The sequence below is a fragment of the Acipenser ruthenus genome, chromosome 41, assembly GCF_902713425.1.
Source record: "Acipenser ruthenus chromosome 41, fAciRut3.2 maternal haplotype, whole genome shotgun sequence".
NCBI classification, from domain to species: Eukaryota; Metazoa; Chordata; class Actinopteri; order Acipenseriformes; family Acipenseridae; genus Acipenser; species Acipenser ruthenus.
The window spans coordinates 6,049,692-6,073,681 of NC_081229.1; the positions used below are offsets into that span (position 1 = coordinate 6,049,692).

Here is a 23,990-nt window from a genome sequence, read left to right on the forward strand (position 1 = left end):
GAGTGGCTGTATGTTGTGCAGGATTTCCACAATAGAGTGCTTGGAGATTTCTGATTGTTTTCCAAAACTATGGGTGTGTTTTATTTACAATCAATGGAAAACAAAACCACAACAAAACAAACAAAATCTTAACTCCACCTGGAGTACTAACTACATGTAGAATGTGCCTAACTAAGGTTAACATAACGAGAAGGGTCTTACCAGATGATAAAACCCTCTTATGAGGGTTATATTGCTATTAGAATATGGATACATTAAAAATAATAATATTTACAGTTTTTCTATTTGTTTTTTTCATGATTTTATGCAGCACAAGTTTGTGTTGCTAATGAATACAAACATTTTATTCATTATTCTGTGAGTAATGCGGTTTGCTCAGAATTCCATCTGTGGTCTGGTAGCCTTCACTCAGGCTTCATCCCAGCATATTTCCAATTACCAAATAACAAAAAAGCTTCTACTTACAGAGCTGTTCTACAGGTCAGGTACCTTATACAGAAAAGCAAACATGGTTTGTGAACTGTTTGTAAAACATGTAAAGAATAAAAGTACAGCTAACTTTTATAAGTTGGAGAGAACAAAATGTTACCTGTGACATTGTAAACCCCACTGTCCCAACAAATGTAAGCTCAGACCAGTGAGCTGTTTGCTTCGCTGGCCACCTAAGCACACTTATCTAGTGATTGGGCAGAGTCCTGTCATTTCACACCAGATTCAGCCTTCATCTCCTTTGATTGGACCATGCGTGTGCACGGACTGTCCCAACCAACGTGTGATGAGAGTCGAAGTCGAAGATTAATATAGAAATTTTGGCCTCAGCTAATACTAGCATTACGGGAAAAGGAAAAAGGAACTCATGAATTAGTGATTTCTTCATTTGTCCTGCTGCCTTAAACCAGTGTTTTCAACCAAAGTTTTCAACCTTTTCATCTCAAGTACCAGTGTTTCCATCAGGACCACCAGGTGTACCAGTAACTATGTGCAATCTAAAGCCTGATTCGCACAGGACAAGAAATCACCACATAAACAGATGGTTTCAGAATTTTTACTGACATAGTTGAAATTTTGCCCCGTGTGAACCATCCGTTTCTTATTATCCCAGATCATTTCCTCAGAGGTCGTCTGATTAGTTTTTCAGGACATGGGGACCTGTAAAATGTAAAATTCAGGCGTCCTATTAGTTTTACACCCTTGTGAATCGACCATGTCAGTGTTATGTTACAATTGATACAGCATTCCCGGGGAATTCGCCTCAAAGCAATACCAGCCTTCACAATAAACCATAATATAATATTAACATTGGTACGATCTGTCCTGAGATTCTACAGTTCAGTAAAACACAACAATTGGGCATAACAAAATTGGGGACGGGCGAAAATACAAAACATCGCTCACTAAATGGTTATTCTAGCCTTTGATACAACAAAATTAGTTGTTTAAACCCATTTCATTGTTTACAAATCATGCACAAGAGAGCCTTCTCTGGCACAACATTGCATTTCATTTTGAATTTACCGACTTTGACCAACTCTGAGGACTCTGGTTTGTAGTCTTGTGCGAATCATTCTTTAAATGGCTGTTGTGAAACCGAGACCTGTAAGTACTCAACAAGTTTTCAATGAAAAACAGGAGGATGGACTTGGGGATCTAAACATCAGGTAAGGTAGGTTATTATGTCTGTTATTTAATTTGTTTTACTTTGATAAGTGCATAGTAGTGGTTCTAAATGCGATTGTGAGGTGAAGCATCACGGTTCTTAATAGGGTGATTTCGAGTTAATTTCATGTTTGGAGTGCAGTTCATTTTTACTTACAGAAACATGTTTATAAATGATTACCCATCTGCAAAAATCTCAGTCAACCCCTGAAATGAATAACAGGAGACGCTACCAATCAAACTGCAGTATGAATGGAAATGCGTGCAGCAAGACACTGTACAAGTGAGTGAGAGTTTATTTTCTTGTGCAGAGTCGTGCTATAGGCCCTGTCCACACTATATAACTGAACTCGAGAACTGTACTCGAAACCATTTAATCCAGCTCAAAGCGTCCACACTGAAGTACCGTTTCATGTTTAGACAGGCTTAATACATCCACACACTATTAGAATAGTTTGGTTTACAGTTCCTAGGAACGCAATGGACTGTGGGACTTAATACGATAGTATCCCACCATGCACTGTCTGTTTACAACCCGGCAAATCTGGAGCCCGTGCCGACTATAGACACTGTGCTTCTTAGCATGAATAATGATGTCTTTGTTTCTTAAAAGCACAAGGTACATTTTATCATAATGTGTGTGTTTTGTTTTGAACTCTGAAGTTCTCCTTGACCGATTTCATCGCTCCAGATATCAGTGTGCCTTGATTTCGCCATCTGATCACGTTGCTCCATGATCCACCATTATACAGCAAGCCTCAGAAACTGTATATGGCAGCGTTCCCCATTGACTGACCCCACAGAGGCTCTCCGGACCACATTGTTCAGGTACAAAGAAATATTTATTGCTCTTTAACTGTTTACACTGTGCCAGCCCACTCTAACAGCGTACCGGAAAGTTACGATTAACTCAACTCCGCCGGGGCTAACCCCGCGCACCCCTATATAATTATTCTCTTATCCCACCCACGAGAGTCAATCCCCTATCATAATCCCATATTAAACCCGCAAAAACACTCATGGGACCCCCACTTGTCAATCAAGACCCCCCTAATGTGCTATAGGCAGGCGGGTCCCTAATCCTGCTTCCCCTGTTTCTACAATGGAGGTGATAGCACGTTACACTGCCCCCCTCTCAGACACATTCGTCCCCGAATATGTTAAAATTACATCCCTAGCCAGAGGGGGGGTCCCCAAAATAAACCACCCTGTGACTCCCGAATCCACCTATTCTTAACACTCCCCCTAACCTAACTATTTACAATGACAACTTCCCCTAACTCCCCAGGTCCTCCACCGCTGAGGTTGTCAGCCTCGTCCTGGGTAACCGTGGTGGCTGGGAAACCCAGCCGACAGCAGAATGGGCAGTCCGTGTGGGCCCTTGTGGCCCTCCTCGGTCTGTGTGGGACAGCAGGAACCCTCGGCGGTTGAGGCTCACCCACTGGAGAGTGGGGCCACTCTTCTGTTGTGGGCAGCAGGTCTGGTTCGTTGGCCTCCTCCCCTGGAGCAGCGTTCGGCGTACACTCCGGGTGGGGGTCACAGGGGTCTGAAACCGTAGCCCTGGGAGAAAGAGGAACAGTGACAGGCTCCTGGAAAAGGACAGGCAGGTCAAGAGGGGGATCTTCCCTCTCAGACAGGGGCACCTGCGTCTCATTCTCTTTATGCTCTCCAGGACGATAGGGTGCCAGCCGGTCCTGATGAAGGATGACCTTTCGCCGTCTTCCCTTAAGCTGCACCCAGTAGACAACGTCTGAGAGCCTTTCCAGCACGGCACAGGGGCCCTCCCAGGCGCTGGTGAGCTTTGGGCTCCTGCCCCTGATCCTGCGCGGTGAGTAGACCCACACCTTATCCCCAGGTTGAAAGTGGGTCTCTCGGGCACGGATGTCATACTGCCGCTTCTGCCGGTTAGACTCCCCTCTTTATACTGGTGCATTGGGGCTCGCGCTCTGTGTTGGGGCCCTTTTCGCGCCGTGCAGGCGTCATAGCGACGGCACCAGCTCTCCACATCCCTCCTACAGCGGACCCAATAAAACCGTTGGCGCACCCGGAGCAGCGTCTTGGTAACGCCAAAGTGGCCAGCTGTGGGCAGGTCATGTGCAACTCTCAAGATGGAGGACTGGATGGCACTGGGTGCCACCAACTGCCACATGGTGCGGTCTCCTGCCAGCGTCTGCCACTTCCGGTATAACACGCCTTCCTTCATCTCCAGGTGGTCCCATTGAGCCCATAGAGCCTTCACCAACGCTCCGTGCGGGGCAACCTCCTCCCAAGTAGGCCGTTGGTCTGCTCGCTTCCACCCCAGCAGTGGTGCAATGTCCCCATCTTCCTGCTGCAGTTTGGCCAGCTGCTCCCACGTCCACTCTTCTGGTTCCCACACTGTTGTCTCCCTGATGGCATGGACCCAACAAACCTCACTTTCCCTCTCCTCCCTTCGGTCACAGTATTTGCACTCTGCCTCTAGGCAGGGGCGCCGAGACAAGGCATCAGCATTGCTGTGGTGACGGCCTGGGCGATGCAACACTTGGAAGTCGTATTGTTGCAGCTTCTCCAGCCATCGAGCCATCTGGCCCTCCAGGTTACGAAAGCTCATTAGCCACTGGAGTGAGGCATGGTCTGTCCTTGCCATGAAGGATTGCCCGTACAGATAGGGGTGGAAATGCTCTACCGCCTTTACCAGAGCCAGAAGCTCCCGCCGTGTCATGCAGTAATTTCGTTAAGTGTTTGACTGAAGAAAGCCACCACTTTCTCCCCATTCTCGGTCTCCTGGGAGAGCACTGCCCCCACTCCCTGGTCGCTGGCATCGGTGTCCAAGATGAAGGTGCAGCCTGGGATGGGGTAGGCTAAGACTGGGGTCGTGCAGAGGGCTTGCTTTAAAGACTCGAAGGCCTTCTCGCACTCCTCCGTCCAAACAAAACTCTGCTTGGCCTCTGTAAGCCTATGCAATGGTCGCGCCACTGTGGCAAACCCCCGGACAAACCGTCGGTAATAGGACGTGAATCCCAGGAAGCTGCGCAACTGATGAACATTCTTGGGCCGTGGCCACTTCCGGACAGCGTCCACTTTCCCAGGGTCAGTAGAGATCCCTTCTCCGCTCACAACATGGCCTAGAAACGGGGTCTTCCTTTGGAAGAGATTGCACTTGGCTGGGTGAAGTTTCAGCCCAGCGCTCCGATACCAGTCGCATGTGCTTCATTTCCTCTTCCACCGTCCTTGCGTGGACCAGGATATCGTCTAGATAGACGAGGCACACCGTCTTGGGAAGGCCATCAAGGACTTGCTCCATCAATCGCTCGAAGGTCGCCGGGGCATTGCAGAGCCCGAATGGCATGACAGTAAACTGCCACAGCCCTTGGCCCGTACTGAATGCTGTCTTTGGCCGTGATGCTGGCTCCACCTCCACCTGCCAGTACCCGCTCTTCAAGTCTAGAGTGGAGAACCACTGGGACCCGGCCAAAGCATCCAGGGTATCGTCAATGCGGGGAATGGGGTAAGAACCCTTCGTCGTGACCTCATTAAGGCGGCGGTAATCAACACAAAACCGCTTGGTGCCGTCCTTCTTGTCTGCTAACACCACCGGGGATGCCCATGGGCTGTCCGAAGGCTCAATTACTCCTGTCTCCCGCATCTCCCGTATGAGACGCTCAGTCTCTTCACGGCAGGCCCAGGGCATGCTTCGTGGAGGCTGTCGAATCGGGGTGGAGTGGCCAGTGTCGATGCAGTGCTGGACCCAATCTGTGCACCCTTTGTCACCCTTCCCTTGGGGAAAGGCATCCCAAAACTCCTCCACCAGACAGCACATGGCTCTCTGCTCCTCCCTATCCAGGCAGCGACTTCCCCGGTGGCACATCTCAAGCATTGCCTGTGTCATGCGCCCAGAGGCGCTCGGCTGCAGTGACTCCCATTGTTGCCTCACCAATCCAACATGGAACTGCTGACCCCGGGGCCCCAAGATCAGCCTGTCCTGGCTAAGATCCAGGCAGCTTCGGGTGGCACGCAGGAAGTCAAGGCCCAGGATCAGATCATCCTCCACTTCAGCAATCCAGGCCTCATGCCTAACGGATATCCTCCCTAGCTCAAACTTCAAGGTCACAGCTCCCAGCACTGGAGCTGGTTCACCGGTTGCCGTCAACAGCTCACCATCCACCGGCCGGAGATTTTCCTCCATCCCTGTCCTCCCCTGTCCAGGACATCAGCCCTCACAATGGTCACCGAGGCACCGGTGTCGATGAGACCCTGGCAGTAAGTGTCTTCCACACAGCACCCGACGCGGAGATGGCGCGCCCGTCCCAGCTGGCAGACCTCTAAAGTTGGACCCCTCCTCGCGGTGCCCCGCCTCGGTGTGAGGTCGGCTCCGGGGATGTCTTGGCGGCCCTCCTTGCATTCCTTGGGAATGGGCCTGGCCTGAACCCGCTGCATCTGGCTCCATTTTGGGGCACTAGGAGACTGCCTACCTGAAAGTGCTGCCGCTATCGTCGACCCACAGGGCTTGCTCTTTTGCCTTGTCCTATTTGTGGTCTTCAAACCAGTGTTGGATGCTGTATTGGTTGCAGACTGTCCCCTGTTATCCTTTGGCCGTGAGGGAACCGTTTTGTTACGTCCAGGGGGTGCTGTTTTGGGGGCCTTTTGATGGGTTGTAAGAGCCAGGTTCCGCCCCACGATCCTAGCTCCCCTCAGTTTCCCGACCGCTTCCCCACATTGCCATGGCCCCCCACTGGCCCACCATACCTCTTTGGGCAGTTGCGAGCCACGTGGTCTTGACGGCCACACACCCAGCAAACCAGTCTCCGGCCCCGAGTGGGTATGTGACCCGCTCCGTCTTCTTCCATGCAGGACATCACCGCCCTCAATGTCTCTCTCAGCCCACCCTGACTCTGGCTGTATGGCTCAGGTGACCAGTCCTGTATCCACCCAGTCCCGGGATAGGTGGCTGGCAGGTGGTGTGGCAGCATGGCTGGCTGGTAACTCCCAGATGGCCCCTGGAGTGGCGCTGCTGCGGGCTGATAGCTTGGCATGGTGAGTTGAGTCATAACGGGCATGCTGGATTGACAGGGGATATGCTCGCTCCCAAGTGCAGGTAATTGTGGAGTCACGTTTCTGCTGTAAAAGGCATTCACATTATTGATAGCACTCACTGGGGTTGTGTTTACATCAAACGTGGCCACAGGCTGGACTTCTGGCTGTCGATTTGGTGTAAAACCTACATTTGTAATAAAGGGGGCGCTGTGGAGTGCATGGGGTAGCAAACCCATCTGTGGGGCATTGAGGTTCCTGCCTGTAATATTTAATCCCATTTGGGGCGTCCAGGCAATGCTCTGAGGGCTGGTGTACAAGCTCACATTCCCCATATTACCGATTGTTGGATTATCCATAGAGAAAACAGGCTGCTTTACATTGCCCCTCATAAAAATGGCGTCGCTTTTGACCTCATTGCCCCTCATCCGGTACCTGTCCTGTGAGGACTCAACCACAGCTGCGGTAGCAGTTACGTCACTTCCTGTGAAGGCGGGTCTCTCAGTAGCACATATGCCCAACGTGGAGGACGACACGTTAGTTTCGAACACTTGCGGTTTCATTACTGTATGCGCATTTTTCTCAGCCCAAAACACAGTCTCGACCTGAAGCGCAGTTAGCAAGGCTTCTCTCAGTGTTTTAGGCGATTTCAGATTAACTTGTATGCGCAGATCGGCATAGTCTAAACCTTCTATGAATTGTTCCGTCACAATCTGTTCTTGCAATTCCGACCCCGACCCAGGATACGCTATTCTGAAAAGACGTTCAAGGTCTCCAGCAAACCCCGGCAATGTCTCGCCCACCTCTCTCTTTCTTGCTCTTAACTGCACCCTAGCAATCGCTACTTGCTGTTCTACCCCGTATCTCAGCGCGAGAGCCTGGCAGAGTGCTATAAAGTTACAGCGCTGTTGTGTAGCTACCGTGGCCAGAATATTCATGGCTTCCCCTTTCAAACTCGTAGCCAAGTATGCACCTTTATCCTCCTCGGTCCAGTTATTTAGCTGGCTGACAATTTCGAACTGGGTGATATACGTCTCCCAACTGGATTTACCATCATAAGTTGGTGGTTTTTGTCTCAGTGATGGCCGTGGAGGAATTTCTGCCGCGCTGTTTCTTACTTGGAGGCAGCCCGTCGGACTTCGGTGGCCCGGTTCCACTTTCACCTCTCGCAACTCATGGCCGTGCGGAGCGGGGTTAAATACATGTCCCGTTTCTGACACCATTGTAGCGTTCCCCATTGACTGACCCCACAGAGGCACTCCGGACCACATTGTTCAGGTACAAAGAAATATTTATTGCCCTTTAACTGTTTACACTGTGCCAGCCCACTCTAACAGCGTACCGGAAAGTTACGATTAACTCAACTCCGCCGGGGCTAACCCCGCGCACCCCTATATAATCATTCTCTTATCCCGCCCACGAGAGTCAATCCCCTATCATAATCCCATATTAAACCCGCAAAAACACTCATGGGACCCCCACTTGTCAATCAAGACCCCCCTAATGTGCTATAGGCAGGCGGGTCCCTAATCCTGCTTCCCCTGTTTCTACAATGGAGGTGATAGCACGTTACAATATAATAGAGCTATCTTGATAGTCGTTCTCAACTCCTTCAGGCACATGTTGTTCTGTGAGCTGTATTTGTAATGTCCACGCGCCAAAACATATCAGAAAGCATTTTGGGATATTGGAGGATACACAAAGAATGTAGTTCGGTATTACAGCGTCCACACTTCTGACAAAGCGCACTACCTGATGCGATCTAAGAACCGGATCGAGACTGCCCCCTGAGGTGCTCTCGAGTCCGGTCCTCGAGTTCGGTACGTAGTGTGGAGGCTAACCGTATTTAGTACTTTTAAGCCAGTTTAAAGGCAACTAATACGGTTTAAAGGCACAGTGTGGACAGGGCCTAAAAGAAGACTGGACCGCATCCGGTGATGAAAACTGCTCTGAAAGAAATCGGTAAGTTAAATACCTACTTGTGTAATTAACAATTACAGTGACTATCAACACCATGATACAAAACAATGCTTGTATCGTCATTCATTTTAGTGCAATACTTAGGTGAAGCCTGTTGCTCTGAAAACCTGTCACTAGATTATCGCCAAATCAACACATTGTCAGCCTCCAGTTGACCTGAGAAGTATTTTTTTTTTACAGAAATGGAGTCGTTTGAGGTGGATTTCTCACATGATTTCTCAGTTTACGAGGTTGTCGTCATCTTCTTAAAAGTAAAGCAGAAGTAAAAACTTAGCTTCATCTTCCATTTCTGCTATTGGCATGAATATTGCTCTTGTATTCATAATTAATCTAGAGCTGTTGCTGCGTTTTATAACGTGTGCAGGGGTGCTGTGTTGATGTGTTAAAATGTATGCTTGTCTTGAATAGGGCTCCCGTATTCATAATTACTGTTAGAGCCGCTGCTGCATGTACATAGGGGTGCTTTGTTCATTTAGTTTATCATCACTCAGTTAGTTTAGTTTGTCTGTTACTTTATTATTCTAGTTTATTAACATACGCTTGCCTATTGCTTTTCTCTTATTCTGTTCATTTCATATGCTGATGCATGTGCGTCATGATATAACTGATAAATACATTTGTATTTATTGATTCATATCGTGTTTGGCCTTGGCATATTGTCCCTGAATATCAAAAGCGTCTTCTGACAGTCCGAAACTCGCTGTCTCCGTCTGTTTTAACCCGACTCTAATCCGGAACGTTGTTTCCATCATAAAATTAAACATTTTTCTGCTGGTTTCCGACAGGTGGAATGGTTGCAATTTACATAAAGGTGGCGGAATAACTATTTGGTATTTAAATGACAAACCTGCATGTTAATGATTTGAATGATTTTTTTTTTATGTCATTTCAGGATTTCAGTCAATGGACAGGGTGGGATTGAAAGGTAGTGAAGGCGGAGAAAGACAAAACAGACGTGTGTTTCAGGAGATATGGAGAAACAAGAGAAGATACATTTAATAGAACATTAATAAAGCAAGTACGTCAGGACAGAGAGAGAAGAGTAAAGTTAGAGAGCTCATAATGCAGCCTCATTCGTTTATGTGTTAGTTTATTTATTTATTTTTCATTTTGGCATAGCAGCCACGTTATCCGTTTCATTCTCTAAAATCACAGCAATCTCTAGCAGCACATTGGGCTCCATCGCTGAAGTAGTCAGAGTCACTGCACCCACATCAGAGCCTTCTTTAGACGGAGCCTGTTTGAAATAGGTTCCTCTCTCAATCAGGACTCTTTGAAACAGGCTGAACCACTTTAGGCAGAAAATATTCACTCCGACCACATCAACCCTTTTGATTTTTGCACAGGAGGTATGTTAATTAGGTACAGAACTTAATTTGCATAACATTCCTCATTCTGTCGGAACTGGGATTTTTACAACTGTTCTCATCCTTTCTGGCCATTTTAGATTTTTGCTCGGAACACAAAAAGAGTCAGAAAGTTAAAATATTTACGAGCTGCAGGCAAAATATTGTAACAACCCTGGGTCTGTGGTAACCGTGTTCGGAAAGGTTCTGGCCCAGGCTCAACAGTTTAGTACAGCAGGTGTTTGGCTTGCAGTGCCAGTGTCCCCAGTTTCAACATTGTTGGCAGAATCAAGAGACAAGATGTTGCAATAATCAGGAGATTGAAAACAGGAAGCCATGTCTGCTTGGGATTGGTGGCTGGTGCACCAAGGGTGTGCCCTGGATGCAGGCTGCTGCTGCTGAGTGGAGAGGAGAGGGAGACAGGCTGCTGAGAATGAGTGCTGCTGAGACAGAGAGTGCTGGAGAACGAGAGTGTTGCTGAGACAGAGACTGAGACAGAGAGCTACTAACAACCAAACGAGCAAAATGGGCTGAATGGCCTCCTCTCGTTTGTAAACTTTCTTATGTTCATATATATATATATATATATATATATATATATATATATATATATATATATATATATATATATATATATATATATATATATATATATATATATATATATATATATATATATATATATATATATATATATATATATATATATATATATATATATATATATAATGTGGTGCCATGTGTAAAAAAAAAGCTTGTATTTGTATTATTATTATTATTATTATTATTATTATTATTATTATTATTATTATTATTATTATTATTATTATAATCTTGATATCTTGTAACAATTGTAAGTCACCCTGGATAAGGGTGTCTGCTAAGAAATAATAATAATAATAATAATAATAATAATAATAATAATAATAATAATAATAAATATTTAACTACCCTGCTAAATCTGGCGTTTGTATGCAAATGAGCTCTGCCTGTTTTTTGCTTTCACGTGATTTGATTGGCTCTTGTAATGCCAAAATCTGCATATATTTCCCGATTGGCATTACAAGAGCCAATCAGATCACGTGAAAGCACAAAGTGGGCTGAAGATAAATGAGTGGTATAGTGAACAGAAAGAAGTAGTAGATAAATCTAATAGGATGGAGCTGTGGCTTCTGCAGACTCCGACCGTGATGCAACTATGGCACCGGCCAAAAAGAAAAGGAAAACTAATTTACACAAAGACGAAACTGACCTGTTAGTGAAATGGAAACAAATCTGGAAATATAATTTAACACTTCTCAAAACTAAACATGGAAAGAGGTAACTAGCAAAATAAATTCACTGGGACACTGTAAGCGACAGACACATGACGTTAAAAAAATGGCATGACCTTAGGAGGATTACAAAAAAGAAAGCAGCAGAAAATAAAAAAACAAACAGAACAAACTGAATGTGTTTACCGTAGTGCAGACCCTGAGCACAGCGAAAACAAACCAAAACATAGATCTAAAAGAAAGGGTCCTTGACCAATAACCTTGAGAGATCTGCAAAGTTCTGTGTCTGAGATGGGAGTCAGTGTTCACACATCAATATACCGGACCCTACGTAAAACTGGCCTGTATGGATTGGTGGCAAGAAAGAAGCCATTACTCAAAAAGCCTCATCTTAAAGCACGTACGGAGTTTGCGAAAAAGCATGTAGATGATACTGCAGATATGTGGAAAAAGGTTTTGTGGTCAGACGAGACAAAAATTAAACTTTTCAGTCTAAATTCCAAGCGATACGTCTGGCGCAAGCCCAACACTGCACATCACCCAGTCAACACCATCCCAACTGTCAAGCATGGTGGTGGCAGCATCATGTTATGGGGATGCTTCTCTTCAGCAGGGACTGGGAAGCTTGTCAGGATAGAGGAGAGAATGGATGGTGCAAAGTACTGGGGAGGAAATTCACATTTCAATAGGACAATGACCCGAAGCACAAAGCCAAAGCTTTGTTCTTGAGTGACCCAGTCAAAGTCCTGATTTGAATCCAATCGAAAATTTATGGCGAGACTTGAAGATTGCAGTCCATCGACGATCCCCAACAAACTTATCAGAACTGGAGCAATTTTCCCGTCAACAATGGGCACAAATTACATCATCCTACTGTGTAAAGCTAGTAGAGACCTACCCAAAAGACTCATAGCAGTAATTGCTGCAAAAGGTGCTTCTTCCAAGTACTGACTTTAGGGGCTGAACACTTATGCAACCAGTAAATTTCATTTTGTACATTTTCTTTACAGGTTTTGCTGACATTTAACCTCCTCCTCATATAACAGTGTTCAGTTTAACCACTACAGCTTTGAAAAAAAAAAGTTTGTTTGAAAAACTGTGCATACATTATTTGTAATTCAACAAAATGTGACATTATTGGTAGGGGTGAATACTTCTGCAAACCACTGTAAGTTACGGGAGTGAAAATGACTTTAATACATTGCGATAGGTCTACGAAGTCACAAAAACCTACGAAAAGTCATGAGACGGAAGAAAAATTAATGGTACATAGAGCCCATTATATAGATAGATAGATAGATAGATAGATAGATAGATAAATACTGTAGCAGTGTAACAGATAAGAACAAGTGTAGAGTTTAGACATGATTCTGAGCTCTATAGAGGCTACTAACTGTTTAAACAGTCCCCAGGATGTGACGACTGAAACAGAAAAGTATACAAAGTGAATTTAACAAGAAGAATACAGTAGTTAGACGTGTAATTCTAGTAGCAGGTTTCAACGTGTGTGTGTGTGTGTGTGTGTGTGTGTGTGTGTGTGTGTGTGCGTGTGTGTGCGCGTACAGCAGCCTCTCTGTGCACATTTAATGCTTTCCTCAGATATATCTGATATAAGCTTTTCAGTTTTGTTTTAAAAAATAATATTTGTTTGATTTAGCATTAAAGATTTAACAAGCTGGGGGAGTCGATTTTGATGAAGAGAATTCTTGTGAGCGGAGCGTGTGTTTAACCAGCAGCAAACACAAGTCCAAGCAAAGCAAGGCTGGCGAGCCAATGAAAACGTCCCGTCCCCCCCTGTGCCCCACCCCTCCATTAGAGGTGGCATGGAAAGGAGTGCGAGGGTATGTGGAACAGGCCGGCATTTTAGTGTCGGAATGAAAAAGCTTTTTCCGCAAATGGACAATGCTGCCCTTTCTTAGCTCTCCGTCCTGGGACAGTAGGGCTCCTTGTCTCTTTTGAACTTTTGAACACCACCCCCCCCCCACACACACACACACGTTCCTCTGTCGCCGGGCAGATTTCATGATTTATTTCCTGAGGAAGGCGTTGATTTTGGATGCCTCACTGTTCGGACACCAGTCACCAGTTTCAGTGTCATTCTCATAATGAAATCATGTGACTACACTGAGAGACCCCTTGAAGAGCAGGTTGTCCGAATGACACTATTTTCACTGTCCCCCTTTCCTCTTTATGATGTGTGCAGTCATCCTGATTTCTTCAGGGCAGCAGTGTGGAGTAGTGGTTAAGGCTCTGGACTCTTGACCGGAGGGTTGTGGGTTCAATCCCAGGTGGGGGACACTGCTGCTGTACCCTTGAGCAAGGTACTTTACCTAGATTGCTCCAGTAAAAACCCAGCTGTATAAATGGGTAATTGTATGTAAAAAATAATGTGTAAAAAATAATGTAATTGTATATAAAAATAATGTGATATCTTTGGATGAGGCTGTGTGGTCCAGTGGTTAAAGAAACAGACTTGTAAGCAGGAGGTCTCCGGTTCAAATCCCACCTCAGCCACTGACTCATTGTGTGACCCTGAGCAAGTCATTTAATCTCCTTGTGCTCCGTCTTTCAGGTGAGACATAGTGTGACTCTGCAGCTGATGCATAGTTCACACACCCTAGTCTCTGTAAGTTGCTTTGGATAAAGGCGACTGCTAAATAAACACATAATAATAATATTGCAGTCACTCAAAGATGTGTTTTTGATAAGCCTGTGTTGCTTTTTCAGTTCATGTAATGTTGGCAACCGAAGTGTTTTAAGATGGCCTGGCTCTGACTTCTGTACATTGGCTGGTGCTAATAAGAGGCAAGGGGATGTATTTTAAAGAAGCCGGTCAGCACTCCTTTAGAGGGGGTGCAGGGATAATGCTACTGCTGCAAATAAGAGATCAGAGAAAGGGTTCTGCAGAAGGGTGGTCAGCACTGCTTTAAAAGGGAACAGTTATAATGTTGCAACTGAAAATAAGAGGTAATGATTTTGAAGAACAGTCCTTTAAAAGAGAATTCTGTCCTGATTATAGAAGTATGTGTTTGTCCAGCTTTGTAACAGTAACTACAAAATGGAACCTGGGTTTTTAGAGATGCTGTCACATGACATACTGTAGAAAGCAGCTGTACAATCCACTTAGACCCAAGCTGGAGGAATAGTTGTGTTGTTGCTAGGCTACCTAAGTAAGACGTCTGGTCTGTGTGGCCAAAGGATAATTTCGTTTTTCAGAATTTGTATGTGATTCTGTATAAAGTGGTGATTCTGCAATGGAAGCTTTGAGTAAGAGACCCTGCCCTCAGGCTGCTTGTCTCATAAAAGTACAACATCAGATTTTCTTTCCAAATCACCACAATTTACCTTTATTACAAAACGTCAATTCTTGTTAACTTGAACCCTAACCAATGAACTGCTGTTCCCAAAAAAGCAACAAAAGTTACATGTTTGAGGTAGCTGAGCTGCTACTGTAATGAATAGGATTTTAAACTGCACTTACAATATCTTGCTAGTCTAGTCTAGTGATCTTAAACTGCCGTTACAACATAATTCTACTACAGTCTGGTCTAGTGATCTTAAACTGCAGTTACAAAGTAATTCTAGTACAGTCTGGTCTAGTGATCTTAAACTGCAGTTACAATGTAATTCTAGTACAGTCTGGTCTAGTGATCTTAAACTGCAGTTACGATGTAATTCTAGTACAGTCTGGTCTAGTGATCTTAAACTGCAGTTACAATGTAATTCTAGTACAGTCTGGTCTAGTGATCTTAAACTGCAGTTACAAAGTAATTCTAGTGCAGTCTAGTCTAGTGATCTGCAGTTACAATGTAATTCTAGTACAGTCTAGTCTAGTGATCTGCAGTTACAATGTAATTCTAGTGCAGTCTAGTCTAGTGATCTGCAGTTACAATGTAATTCTAGTACAGTCTAGTCTAGTGATCTGCAGTTACAATGTAATTCTAGTGCAGTCTAGCAGTGCTTACATTAGTTACAATAGTTTAAAGTCTCTCTTTAATTCACCACAATATGTCATCTTTGCACTTCCCCCAGGACCCATGTTTTATAAGCTGGTTGAGATGAACTCATAGAAATTGGAGGACTCTCAATTCTTTAAAGCAGGGCAATGCCTGACTAACTGCATTACATCAGGGGAAGAGGGAGAGATTGCAGCTATTTTGGAGAAAACAACAGAACTTTCTGAAAATGTAGCTCTAGAGAGATGCGAGAGAGACACAATTTAAACAGTGCGCTTGCATTTGTTTCTGTGTTGTACAATAGTGGCAATTTGAAATCGAGAGAGGAAGGGAGAGACCAGTGACCTAAGGTCATCTCCTCTCCCTCTCACCCTCTCTCACTCCCCTTCCCTCTCTCCTTCCCTCTCACCCTCTCTCACTCCCCTTCCCTCTCTCCTTCCCTCTCACCTTCTCTCACTCCCCTTCCCTCTCTCCTTCCCTCTCACCCTCTCTCACTCCCCTTCCCTCTCTCTTCCCTCTCACCCTCTCTCACTCCCCTTCCCTCTCTCCTTCCCTCTCACCCTCTCTCTTTCCCCTTGCTCTCTGTATCCTCTCTTTAAATTTTAATTAAAATTCAAATGGTCTTTACTTACATGGCAAGTCATACAAAAGATTGCCAAAGTTAAAGCAGCAAATGTACAGAAATATTTAACATCCCTCTCTCCCTTTCCCTCCCTTCCTCCCTTCCTCCCTCCCTCTCTCTATGAGGGGTGTGAATGTCATTCCTTCAATCAAGTGCTACCTCCTTTCTCTCTCTCTCTCTCAGTCACTCTCTCACAGACTCTCAGTGTGAACTGATAAGAGACAGATAGAGAGATAGACAGAGAGACCGAGATAGAGAGCTAACTGTCTTCACTCATCATTCACAGGTAAGGATTCTTAATTTTATACCTAAACTCCGAGCTGGGCTCAGAGCGCTCATAGAAATAGTGGATTGTTCACATTTCAATTTTCTTTAACAAAAATTATTAACAGGGAAACAAAAGAATAATTTGTATCATATTGCAGTAAAAAAAATAATGAGTAAAATAACCCAGAACCCATCAAATGACTCACTGAAGAAGGAGAGAAACACTCTTCTGTACAGTGTGTGTGATTTATTTCAGGCGTCAGTCATGCATTGGTTTCATTGCTTGATATCATTTTGCATCTCTAATAAATTCTATTATATGAGTAAATATGAACGTGGTCATTTTTGCCACTGAAAACTACAAAAGTAGAAATACTGACGCTGATGAAAGCTCTAGCTGAAACGCTTGTCTGCTTGACTCAGTTTCTTCGAGTTTCAGTCACACTGATGAAGGCACTAGCTAAAACGCTTGTCTGCTTGACTCAGTTTCTTCTAGTTTCAGTCACACTGATGAAGGCACTAGCTGAAACGCTTGTCTGCTTGACTCAGTTTCTTCTAGTTTCAGTAACACTGATGAAGGCACTAGCTGAAACGCTTGTCTGCTCATTTTTAGAAATTTTTAGATATAGTTTGTAGTTCACATTTCCCAAGTGGTAATAATATCAATGTGGATTTTAGCATGTTGCTTTGAAAATATGGAATGATTCAATACTTTTGAGCACCACCGTTAACAGCATGATTGATCTAAGCAATAGGAAAAAGCAAGAAACGAAAGAGAATAGTTTCATATTTTTGTTTTCAAATGTTGTGAAACAATATTTATTCTTAATTTTTGTCATATATATATATATATATATATATATATATATATATATATATATATATATATATATATATATATATATATATTTGTATTAGTATTATTATTATATTAGGACTCAGATAGACTGACTAGCTAGATTATTTTATTTTAGTTGATTGTTATTCATCTAGGTTGTTGTTTTGTTTATATAATAATAATAATAATAATAATAATAATAATAATAATAATAATAATAATAATAATGAGGTTTATACATTTTAGGGTGGCAGTATTCCAATAGATCTGTATATAATCAAAACGATTCCTCCAGTATTGATGAACACCTATTTTTTGACAGGAGAAACACAGCTGTTAGTTTAATAAAACTAGAATTCAAGCAAGCCAGAGTAAAACTCAGCGTGTGTCTGAAGCACTGCGGCTGCCTCCAGCTGCTTGTTTCTCAGTTTTAAAAAAGGCAAGGCAAACGCTTCGGCTAGAAGCAGAGGCCAGTTCTCTTGTCTTACCCACCAGGGTGCCAGTCCATTGAGGGATTCAAACACTTCTCTGAGACCTTGTTCTTTGTTTTGTTTTGTTGTATGTTTTGCACATGCATGGTTCAAAGATGCTGCTGCTGCTGCTGCTGCTGATGATGATGATGATGATGATGATGATGATGATGATGATGATGATGATGATGATGATGCTGCTGCTGCTGCTGATGATGATGATGATGATGATGATGATGATGATTGTTGTTGTTGTTGTTTTATTATGGGTCCTCTTCCTCCTCCTCCTCCTCATCCTCTTTGTATTATTGCAGGTGTTTCTTGCAGTATCCTCACAGTAGTATTTTTACTGGTACAGAGGCAGTAGATTTCACAGATTCCAGTAGCTGCACAAACCAATTCTTCATTCTCTCCCTTTTCCTATTTCTCGTTCTCTAAACTGAATGACAGCAGATAGACAGCTTTCTCTTCCTTCAGCCCTGATGAAGCCCTACTGGCAGCGGCTTCTTAGCAGATTTACATCTGCTTCTATCACTCAGTATTATTATTAGTAGTAGGATTGCTGCACAGCTTCCACTTTGGAACATGTTGGTCTCAGACTTTATTATAATAATTGTGGCTAATCAAGCTGGTAATAAAAGCTGGAATGGGTGAAACAGCGACGCAACAGGAATCTTATTCTCCCCACTTTAGTGTGTGTGTTCTGTATGATTCGCTATTGCTGTTTTTGATTAGAGCATTATTTTTCAGGCTTAATAACTATTCCAGCAAAAATGACCACTAGGGGGCATGCAGCTGTAATTTCTGTCCCCTCTGATTTCCTCTTTACTAACTCACAGGAGCCACAGCTGCTAAAACCTTTAAAACATAATTCCTAAAACCACCACAAATTAAATCAGCATTGAAAAGGCCATTAGCTTAGTGACCCTGGTAAATAATGCTGAGGCAGAAGCAGCACTAGATAATTAAAGTGAACATGATATTAAACACAGGGATGGAAATAAGACTCCTATTGCATAGCAGATATACCCATCCCAGGTTTCACTGCAAGCCTGATTAGCCACAGTGCATAAATAACAAGCTCAGGTGGGTTGATTAAACTCACAGTAAAACCAGGAATGGATCGAGCTGCTATGAAATGGGAGACATATTTCCACCCCTGGAACATGGATACAGTGCTATTTGGAGAATGTAAATGATAACAAGTAGTCACACCTCTATATTAACACACCAAAGGATTTTGATATTTTAAAATAGATTCTTAGTTTAATGTCTTTAAGTCTGTATTGAGCAGTTCAATCAGGCCAGATTTAGCTTTGAGTTCTCTCATATCAGACGGCTCTGTTTTAGTGTTATCTACACCAAATGGGAAAGAGTTGCATTTTGTTGCCTCCCAGTTTTCAGGTCTGCAGTCAGCTCAGAAGTTGACGGTTTTACGTCATGTTGGTCTCTTTACTATAGCGTGGGTTTCTTTCAAAGCCGCTCGTTTCAGACCTCTGTAATGAATGGAAGTGCACATTTCTTCATGTAGCTTAGTGATTGAAAACTTCCTTTTGATTTGAATGAAACTGCATCTGCTGCTCTGATGGACTCAAGTTACTGCCAGAAGCTGGAACAGCACAATCCTGCTGTGTGTCTGCTCTTCCAATCTGAGCTGGAGCAGCTGTGTTCTCTTTAGAATGGAGTGATGGTACAGCTTCCGTTACATCAGATACGATTCTCCAAAAACAAAAACAAACAACAGGGGGTCTAATCTGAGCACAAGCAGCATTACAACTGGTTCTGCCTTGAAAGGATCCCAAAGAAGTAAACTCTGAGAAGGGGCTGGTTCATTATCTTCACTGTGCTTTAATACACTTTGAGAAGGGGCTGGTTCATTATCTTCACTGTGCTTTAATACACTTTGAGAAGGGGCTGGTTCATTATCTTCACTGTGCTTTAATACACTTTGAGAAGGGGCTGGTTCATTATCTTCACTGTGCTTTAATACACTTTGAGAAGGGGCTGGTTCATTATCTTCTCTGTGCTTTAATACACTTTGAGAAGGGGCTGGTTCATTATCTTCACTGTGCTTTAATACACTTTGAGAAGGGGCTGGTTCATTATCTTCACTGTGCTTTAATACACTTTGAGAAGGGGCTGGTTCATTATCTTCTCTGTGCTTTAATACACTTTGAGAGGGGCTGGTTCATTATCTTCTCTGTGCTTTAATACACTTTGAGAAGGGGCTGGTTCATTATCTTCACTTTAATACACTTTGAGAAGGGGCTGGTTCATTATCTTCACTGTGCTTTAATACACTTTGAGAAGGGGCTGGTTCATTATCTTCACTGTGCTTTAATACACTTTGAGAAGGGGCTGGTTCATTATCTTCACTGTGCTTTAATACACTTTGAGAAGGGGCTGGTTCATTATCTTCACTGTGCTTTAATACACTTTGAGAAGGGGCTGGTTCATTATCTTCACTGTGCTTTAATACACTTTGAGAAGGGGCTGGTTCATTATCTTCACTGTGCTTTAATACACTTTGAGAAGGGGCTGGTTCATTATCTTCTCTGTGCTTTAATACACTTTGAGAAGGGGCTGGTTCATTATCTTCACTGTGCTTTAATACACTTTGAGAAGGGGCTGGTTCATTATCTTCACTGTGCTTTAATACACTTTGAGAAGGGGCTGGTTCATTATCTTCTCTGAGCTTTACTATACTGTGCTGTGCTTTTACCAGGGCATACCAAAGCAATGTTTTAGCAGGTGCTAGTAAGTTTGGAGATGTGATGTAATGAAGACCTGTCACTTTCATTCCTTTCGTATATATGTGTACAATTCCACCAGCTACATCAGGGCTGCAAATTTGGCGCTAGCTTCTAGCACCCCCCCTACCCCCCCACCCCCCAAAAATATATAAACCCCCACGCAATGGCTAAGCAGTAACGTATATGCCTTCGTTGCTAAGTTCGTTACTTAGCAACCACAGAAAATACAAATAAAAGGAAAAAGACAGAAAAAAAACAAAACAATAACAATACTTTTCCAGGCCAATACTTTTCCAGGCCTGGAAATCGTTGTTTTAAAATTCCAAGACTTTTCCATGATTTCCATGACCGTACGAACCCGACATTATTGACCGTCAGCTAAACCACCCCTCCTACAGTTCTGTCCTTTCGCGTGCTAGAAGCGCCCTGCAAGTCCAGTGTGCCAAACACATTACAGAACATAAATGCATAAATAACCAATCACAGAACACGCAGACTGGTAGCCACGCCCCCTGCTCACGCCGCAGTTTTGACCGAGACAGCTGTCAGCTGTCAGTCTGGTGCGCAGCAGAACAACACAGAAGCTGTATAACCTGCTGAAAGAAACGTTATAGCAAGGCTGAGCTCTTTTTTGGTTCGTTGGGGGGGTCTATAGCCTACTCAGCCCTGCCCCCCTCAGTGTGCATTTACTGCCTTTTACCTTGCATGCAAAAAACCCATAAAGTACATCTTACAACAATTATTACGGTGTGCTCAGATGACTGCTGAAGAAAAAAAAATTCTTGCCAATACATTTGTTTTCTAAACAAGGATTCACATTCTAACAGGGTGACTAAATGTGTTTAACACATGTTAATCCACCTCCTTGAGTTACCTAAATGCTTCACACATCATTTTCAAACATGAATTATTATTCTGATGTTGTTTTTTTCATTTATTTTGTTAGAATTAAGGGCACTAGTGGCTTGATGTTCATTCCAAACCTTTATATAATTCTTGATTAAATGCTCTGTGTTTTGTTGGGGGTTGTAGACAGTTAGTTAATCTTTTGCTTTGATCCTTCTAGCTCATCAAAACCTTATTCTTTACATAGATATATGGGGAAATTAGACAATATAAACATTAAGCTTCCATCTGAAATAACACCTACACCTCGTTCCTTACAGCAAAGAACATTTTGGAAAGCATCTGAGTGGAGAGTGTTTTTACTTTGTATTCAATCCCCTTGCTTTCACAGTTTCTACACAAACATTGTTTGTGTCATTGGTTCCTCCTTGTTTATGCCATTCATTTGTTATTGGCAGATAAAATGACAGACAGTACAATTGTGTCAGTAAAGCATGCTCTTAAAAAATGTGTTAAAAAATGGAAATGCTCTATGACTTAGAAAATGTGTCTTTCATATACACCTGCTTTTGCACCTGTCAGATAGTTGCAGAGCTTGGGGTCCAGCATGGTGTGTGTCTGCTTGGGGTCCAGCATGGTGTGTGTCTGCTTGGGGTCCAGCATGGTGTGTGTCTGCTTGGGGTCCAGCATGGTGTGTGTCTGCTTGGGGTCCAGCATGGTGTGTGTCTGCATTTCATTATGAAGGTAACAATAGAGGACTTCTTCATTTATTTAGGATGTCCCTCATCAGATTTGCAGTGCATGTCTTATTATTAATAGTCTCCCTCAGAAAGCAGAAAAGTGTATGAGACAGCTGCTATGAGACAGCCTCTATGAGACAACCGTTATGAGACAGCAGCTACGAGACAGCCGCTAAGGGACAGCCGCTATGAGACAGCTGCTATGAGACAGCCGCTATGGGACAGCCGCTATGAGACAGTCGCTATGAGACAACCGTTATGAGACAGCCGCTATGAAACAGCAGCTATGAGACAGCCACTGCAGGCTGCAGTAATACCCTGTTGCTACCGGCTCCAGATAATCTGTCAGCTGTGATTTGCTAATTTGATTGATTGACAGCCCACCAGTGCTCCCTTGCTATGGTTTCTTTTTCAAATCACAGTAGATTTGACGGCACCGCTATACTTTTTACATCTAGTCATTAAAGTGGGCTCAGAAAACAAACAAAAAAATTGACTCGGGGATGGGCTCCCCCCCCCTGACGCCGACCCGGCTGCACCAGTGTACCTCACATAGCGCCAGCAACATTCAATTCTTGTGCCTGTAGACATGTTTAATATATATACAGTGCCTATAGAAAGTCTACACCCCCTTTCAAAATGTTCACCTTTTGTTGCCTTATAGCCTGGAATTAAAATGCATTAAAATATTTTTGTATTCATTTATCTACACATCCTACCCCACAACTGATAGAAATTTGTACAAAATTAATTAAAAATAAAAACTGAAATAGCCTTCAAAATCACACACCGAGTTAAGTGGTCTCCACCTGTGTTAAATTTTAGTGATTCACATGATTTCAGGATAAATTCAGCAGTTCCTTTAGGTTCCCTCTGCTGGGTAGTGCATTTCAAAGCAAAGACTCAACCATGAGCACCAGGGCACTTTCAAAATAACTCCGGGACAAAGTTGTTGAAAGACAGAGATCAGGGGATGGGTATAAAAATATATCAAAGGCCTTGAATATCCCTTGGAGCACGGTTAAAATGATTATTAAGAAGTGGAAGGTGTATGGCACCACCAAGACCCTGCCTAGATCAGGCCATCACTCCAAACTAGATGAACGAGCAAGAAGGAGACTGATCAGAGAGGCTACCAAGAGGTCAATGACAACTTTGCAAGAGCTACAGGCTTTTATGGCCAAGACTGGTCAAAGTGTGCATGTGACAACAATATCCCAAGCACTCCACAAATCTGGCCTGTATGGTAGGGTGGCAAGAAGGAAGCCATTACTCAAGAAAGTCCACCTTGAATCCCGTTTGAAGTATGCAAAAAAACACTCAGGAGATTCTGTAGCCATGTGGCAAAAAGTTTTGTGGTCTGACGAAACTAAAATTGAACTTTTTGGCCTAAATGCAAAGCGTTATGTTTGGCGTAAACCCAACACAGCGCATCACCCAAAGAACACCATCCCTACTGTGAAGCATGGTGGTGGCAGCATCATGTTATGAGGATGTTTCTCATCGGCAGGGACTGGGGCACTTGTCAGGATAGAAGGGAAAATGAATGGAGCAAAGTACAGAGAAGTCCTTGAGGAAAACCTGCTGCCCTCTGCAAGAAAGCTGAAACTGGGACGGAAGTTCACCTTTCAGCATGACAAAGACCCAAAGCACACAGCCAAATCTACACTGGAGTGGCTAAGGAACAAAAAGGTAAATGTCCTTGAGTGGCCCAGTCAAAGCCCCAACCTAAATCCAATCGAAAATTTGTGGCATGACTTGAAGATTGCTGTCCATCAACGCTCCCCAAAGAACTTGACAGAGCTTGAACAGTTTTGTAAAGAAGAATGGTCAAATATTGTCAAATCTATGTGTGCAAAGTTGGTAGAGACCTATCCCAACAGACTGACAGCTGTAATTGCTGCCAAAGGTGCCTCCACCAAGTGGAGACTTATCCAATTATAATTTTTCAGTTTTGTATTTTTAATATATAATTATTTTCTCAATAAAAACTTTTTTCCCCTTAACTGTGTGGAGTATGGTGTGTAGATAAGTGGAAAAAATATCCTCATTTAAATGCATGAAACTCTGAGGCACCGACACAACAAAATGTGAAAAAAGTTCAAGGGGGTGTAGACTTTCTATAGGCATTGTATATATATATATATTCTTTAGCAAGCATAGATGATGATATTTCTCTTTGGGTCTGCACTACTCACATGACCCGCCCACACTCATCCACACACAGGAGAG

The 23,990-nt window shown here is 43.5% G+C and overlaps 1 protein-coding gene across 3 annotated transcripts in view; it reads left to right on the plus strand.

The window, feature by feature from the left end:
• The first annotated feature begins 16,038 nt into the window (after positions 1–16,038).
• Positions 16,039–23,990, plus strand: part of LOC117964831 (tenascin-like) — an 89,456-nt gene continuing 81,504 nt past the window's right edge. For all 3 annotated transcript variants that reach the window (XM_059010780.1, XM_059010781.1, XM_059010782.1), the window contains exon 1: positions 16,039–16,130. The gene's annotated coding sequence lies outside the window, so the exon portion shown is untranslated. The remainder of the gene's footprint in view (positions 16,131–23,990) is intronic.